Genomic DNA, 6,489 nt, shown 5'->3' with positions numbered 1-6,489 from the left:
AACATGTGAGCATACTCACATGTGCATACATTACATAGACTACCAAGAATAAAGACATCATTGTCTCAACAGATTCTCTTTGTTTGCTGTCAGAATGTGGCCAGCTGCGTGTACTATCCATCCCTAGTTGGCCAGAGATAGTAGTGGGCCTGTTTCCTTGAACCACCGCAGTCTTTGTTGTGATGGTGTTGGGTAGGAAATTCCAGGATATTGAGCTGTCGAGGAACAAAGCGACATGTTCGATTCAGGATGGAGCACAGCTTCGAGGTATTTCTGACACTATTGCTCTCGTCCTCAGTGATGAGAGAATATTGACAATTCTGTAGATCACACTACAGCCAAAGTACCCCAGAAATGGGAGAGATTACGTTTTAAATCGGGGAATGAAGATAAGGACAATGCAATCAGTACTTAATTTACCAACAGTTATTTTAATAAGAACCGTCACATCACAGGCCTGCAAAAGAACCTGGAGTGAAATGGGTCCCATTGTTGCATTTGCAAAGACCCTTCATCTGGAACAGTGTTGGGCAACATACGGCCCGCGGACAGTATCCGGCCCACTAAATCATTCTATCCGGCCCGCTGGACGGGACAGAAATAGGACGGGACAGAAATAGAACATGAGCCAAAGCTCGAGCTGCACATTCGTCTATCCACTTTCACTTTGCATGGGTCAGAGACAGACCTGAACTGCAGCCAAGGAGAAACCATAACAATACTTCATTAAAATTAATAATTTGCAAAAGCGAATCTCCCTGCCAAGATCTTAACAGGATCTTTTTTGTGATTCTGAGCCCCAATGGCAGATATTTATACCCAGAGTGCACTGCGTATTTCGAATATGCCCTATCCATTTTAGAGTGGAGGCATAGCTGCTCATCTCCGCAACTCTTTTACCGAAGAAAGTGACCGGCGTTGTATCTTTCCTCTCCCGGTCATCATATCATCATAGGCGGTCCCTCGAATGAGGATGAATTGCTTCCACATGAGTTCACAGATGTTTCAATGAAGGACCCGATGTTCCAGTCCTGATTTCTAATTGAGGGGGTGGAAGATGTCTGTGCGTGGATTTATTTAACGTGTGGTGACCGTTGCACACCAGCCACCACACGGGCTTGACAGAGCTAGGTCTTGGTCCAGTGGCAAGGGTTAACCAGGACGACTGGAGACCTGCTCTGCTGCACGGACCTAGTGCGCACACATATCGCAGTGTGGGCTGGCCCCGTGCTGCCCCTGGGCCCTCGGCTCTTCTGAGCCTCGTACCTTCTCTTGTCGTTCCTCTGCCATGATCTCTCGCCACACCTCCGCCGCGATCTCTTGCCGCTCCACCACAAAAACATTCACCGCAACTCCGCTACAATTTCTCTTGCTGCTCATCCGCCCCGACCTTCCCGCTCCTCCTGTGTACCTGGGCCCGCTGATGTTCCTGCCCACGCTCCAAATGGCGACCTGGGTTTTGATGACATCACCCAGTCGCCCACCTCAAAATCGTCGCACACTTGGAGCTGCTCGCGCTGGAAGCTCTTTTATAGCCTGACCTGCAGAGGTGTTCTCTGGCAGGTCAGGGGATTACGGTACCCAGAGTACGACAGCAGGGAGTTCTCATCTGGCACCAATTGGGACGACAACAGTAATCTTTGCAGAGGGGCAGAAGGATGACTGAGCTGGGGAATTAATGCTGACACAGGCTCTAAAGAAGGTCCAGTTCTATTTCACAGCACTGATTTACAGGGACCAGAAGATACCACCACATTTTCAATTTTTATCTTGGATTCATTTCTAAGCAATATGGAATACATGTTGTGTATTTAAGATAGCATCTGACTACTATCTGAATTTATGTTTATGCAATGATCCCTCTAATTTTTTTTCACGCGTGGACCCCGGGTGGCCGGCCGCTTTGAAGCTGTGCATGCGCACTCTCTCTTCCAGCGGCAGTTGCTGGGGGGCGGCCTGCACGGGATCGCGTGATTGGTGCGTGGCTGTGCAGCCTCGAACCTTGGGTGAACATTGGTGGGCTGCCCTCAACAGCTCACCAAAACATGTTCAGTCGCCCTCCAGCCAATTGTCCAGCCCTGATCTATAAAAAGGAAGTGTTTAGACTCTTAGGCGCCGAAATTCAGGGTCCCGGAGGAACCGTTACCGCGGGTTTTCGGCGGCCAATCAGCAAAATCGATTGTCCGACACATTCTGATCCACTGCTCCCACCTCCCACCTCCCACACCCTCCCCCCGACGCATATTCAGCGGTGAGCACTTCCACCGAAATCGGCCGGCTGAAGCCGCAGTAAGGGGCTTGCGGCCGTCGTGATGTCATCAGGGTGCGCACCGCTGCTACGCGGCCACGCCACCCATGTTGAGGTATCAAAAGAGAGGTTATTTTTGGAGAGTGCCCCCGCCAGCATTTTTGAGCGGTACACCTTGCCGTGATACTCGACACCGCTGGAGGAGGACAACGGAGGATTCCCGCGATCGGAGGTATTTTTGATGCAAATTTTTGTATTTGTTTAACCCGCTGACTGCTCTTAATAATTTTTTGGGAGAGTTTTCAGGACTCTCTGACTCATTGGTGGGCCTCATTCTGTGCTCCAGAGGCCTGCTTGTCAGGGTGTACCTAAACACATAATGGGATCAGTGTTGCCAGGGGATCGCCTTGTACACCTAGTGAGACGCAGGGCGGCAACGTGCGGAGAGGCAGCGAGCAAGGGAGGCAGCAGCCATGCCTGACCAACATCCAGACCTGCACAACGAGAGGGTGTCCAAGAGGGAGATGGCGTCAGGAGGCGGGTCAGGTACACGGACACCACCCCCCCCTCCACCACCACATACTGGGCCAGGAGCCTTGCCAGCAACAGCCTGCAGAGACGTACAACCATGAGGAGGACCAGGGAGAAGGCGATCATCCAGCTGCCAGGAGAGGTGGTCAGCACAGACCAGGGGGAAGGAGGCCCTACCGTCAAAGGCTCTACAGACCTCAGTTCTCCTTCCACCAGCTCAGTGATGAGCAATGTTTGCGAAGGCTGACATTCAGAAAGGAGGTACTCTGCAAAGTCCTGCGCCAAGATTTGGAGCCTCACACAAGGCTCAGGACCACCCTGACCGTTAAGACCAAGGTCACCATAGCTCTGAACTTTTATGCTACGGGGTCTTTCCAGTCTGCGACTGCAGATATTTCCAACATTTCTCAATTCTCTGCACAGCGCTCCATTTGACAGGTTACCGATGCACTGTACAGGAGAAGGGCGGACGACATCTCATTCCCGATGACAAGGGACAAGCAGGTGGAGTGGCAGGCCGGAATTGCCCGCATTGCAGGGTTCCCCAGGGTGCAGGGTGCGATCGACTGCACATGTTGGACTGAGGGTGCCACTACATCACCCCAAGATCTTTGTCAACCACAAGGGGTTCCACTCCCTCAATGTGCAGCTCGTGTGTGACCACCAGCGTCGGATCCTGGCAGTCGATGCGAGGTACCCAGGCGGCAGCCATGATTCGTTCATTCTGTGGCAGATCAGTGTGCCCACCCTCTTCATCGACCTAAATCAGGATTGTGTTTGGTTGCATTCAAATAGAGAGCGCATTCAAGGACGGCCTCACTTACCCATGCTGCCCACATCGGTGTCGCCAGTACCACAGCAAACGGGGGGCGTGTCATCTGCAAGCACAGATGAGAGAAGGGCTGCCGTGAGGGGGAGGTGGGTGGGTGGGGGTGAAGGCATGGAGGCTGCAACAACAGACTTCCATGAAGGAAAGGAACAGTAGGCGCTGGCACATTCAAGGAGCGAGGGCATTCAAGGAGAGCCTTCACTTACCCACATCGGCATCAGCACTACCCTGGCCCACAGGGAACGCACCGTGTCCGCCAACCAGTGCCTCAACCCTTCCCTCCAGAGCTGTGAGGACCTGCGTGTCTGCCTCGCCACCACCAGTCCTTTGCTCGGCTGTATTGTGAACCAGTTTGTCCTGCAAAACGAAGTGAGTACCACTGTAATGACGCATCAGAAATGAGTGCACAAGTGTTTGTCCCTGACATGCAGTTGAAAGTGTGAGATGAAAGGGAGCCTCCATTGTGAGAACACACACATATATGTAGAGGCGTGAACAATGAAATGCTGCTTGAGTGACTAAACAGTGAGGATGGGAAATAAGAGCATGTTGAAGGAGAGGCTCACAGATGCAAGGTCAGCAATTGGTGGAAGAGGTGATGGTCCCAAAAAGTCGGGAGATGTGCCAGCTTTCTTGTGCAAATGAATTTTGGTCATTTAGACTCCTGCAAATTCAGCTGAATCCCATTTGAAGAGTGGTACGATTTAGATTTTGACATGCTGGACTCTACAGCCTGCCGTTCAGGGGTTGTACTCTCCACTATTACCCCACCCCCAAAGTCTCTTCTAAATAGCAGACCTGGAATTAGTAGACTCTGCTGCACACGAGGATGATACCAACAGTAGTTCAACACCTGACTCATTCCATCTCTTGTACTCTCCTTCCCTCAGCCACTGCTTTTAGCCCACATCACCTGTAGATTTTGGTTGTGGTTAGCAACAAAATCAGACAAACCCTTTCATCGTCCAGTGAGAACTCAAGAATGTATTTCATAATTCCCATGCACTAGCAGGGTTTGGTTAAAGCCTTTGCCTACATGTGTCTCATGGCTACTGCTCAAACAACAGTTCACACAGGGCCAGCAATAGTGATCTCAAATCAAGCATCGCAGACCCATCACTGGATCAGTTAAGGTACAGTAGGAAACACCAGCCTCTGTTCTAAGAGATGGAGGTCCCACCATGGACCCAGACCAAGCACAGAATAACTTATGGTGGATCATTATTTTTACATAGAATGTACAGCGTAGAAAAAGGCCGTTCGGCCCAACTTGTCTATTCTGCCATTTATGCTCCACATGAGCCTCCTCCCATCCTTCTTCATCCCACCCCAGTGCAATATGTGCCCCTGTGAGCATGCTCACAGGCTGGTGGAGATGTTCACAAGACTCAATAAAACCCCAGCCAGTTGGATTCGGGGGATTCAGTGGTTGTGAGCCTGGTGGATGAACTGATAATGTGTAGTGTGATTGTTAAACCTTTTGCTAATAAACCAACTAGTTCTTAACAGCAATGCGTTGCTATGAAATCTTAAGCAAATACATTACACCTGTTAGCATATCCTTCTATTCCCTTCTCCTTCATGTGCTTATCTAGCTTCCCCTTAAATGCATCCATACCATTCGCCTCAACCACTCCTTGTGGGAGCGAGTTCCACATTCTCACCATGTTTCTCCTGAATTCCCTGTTGGATTTATTAGTGACTATCTTATATTCATGACGCCTAGTTTTGGAGTCCCCCACAAGTGGAAATATGTCTGCCCTAATGAACCCCTTCATAATTGTAAAGACTTCTGTAATTAATTGTGGTCAGATATTGAACAATCATATTACAGAACAACAAACACCAGCCTCGATGAAGTGGAGGTAGAGCCCAACTTTTACAAGGAACAGGAATAGGCCATTCAACTCCAAGCCTGTTCCACTATTCAATTAGATTATGGCTGATCTGTACCTCAACCATCATCATAGGCAGTCCCTCGAGTCAAGGATGACTTGCTTCCACACCAAAAAGTTCACAGGTGTTTCAATGAAGGACCTAATATTCCAGGTCCTGAACTACATGTTGAAGGGTGGAAGATGTCTGTGCGTGGATTTTTTTAACGTGGGGTGACCGTTGCGCACCAGCCACCACACGGGCTTGACAGAGCTAGGCCTTGGTCCAGTGGCAAGGGTTAACCAGGACGACTGGAGACCAGCTCTGCCGCACGGACCTAGTGCACACATATCGCAGTGTGGGCTGGCCCGTGCTGCCCCTCGGCCCTCGCCTCTCCTGGGCCCCGAACTCACGCCTCTCCTGAGCCCCGATCACGTCCCTCTACAATTGCTTGCCACTCCTTCGCCCAGACCTCACCGCTCCTGCTGTACCTGCCCACGTTCCAATCAGCGACCTGGACCTTGGTGATGTCCAATCCAGTTGCCCTCTTCACTGCCAATGCTCTCCTGCTCCAGCACGTGTTGCTCCCTGGAGTGGTATGCTGCCACGCTGCTCCTTCCGCTCCTCGATGGTGCTCGGATGTACCTCAACCACATATCCCTTGATACCCTTACCCAACAATAAAAAAATCTGTCTTTAAAATTTCAATTGACACAGCATTTGGGGAGACAGTTCCAGCTTTCCACGATCCGAGAGACTCTTTGCTTTTTCTCTTAAAAGTTGAATTCAATCGTAATAAAGCAAATGTGAAGCTGAGCTAATTGTGAAGGACTCGCGCGGAGAGCCATCACATTTGAACGAGAAACAGAAAGGCGTTCAGCCTGTGAATCAAGTTCTCGTCGTACTCATTATAAAAATAAAACAGGACATATTTACAGTGTAATAGTCACAACAGCCACAGCCTCTGGGGAAAGAGAAAAGGAAATCTGATTTACACAGGCTCCAA

This window comes from Pristiophorus japonicus, chromosome 8, assembly GCF_044704955.1.
Source record: "Pristiophorus japonicus isolate sPriJap1 chromosome 8, sPriJap1.hap1, whole genome shotgun sequence".
Lineage (NCBI taxonomy): Eukaryota > Metazoa > Chordata > Chondrichthyes > Pristiophoridae > Pristiophorus > Pristiophorus japonicus.
The sequence above is the reverse complement of the archived record's forward strand: the minus strand, read 5'-3'. Positions refer to the sequence as shown.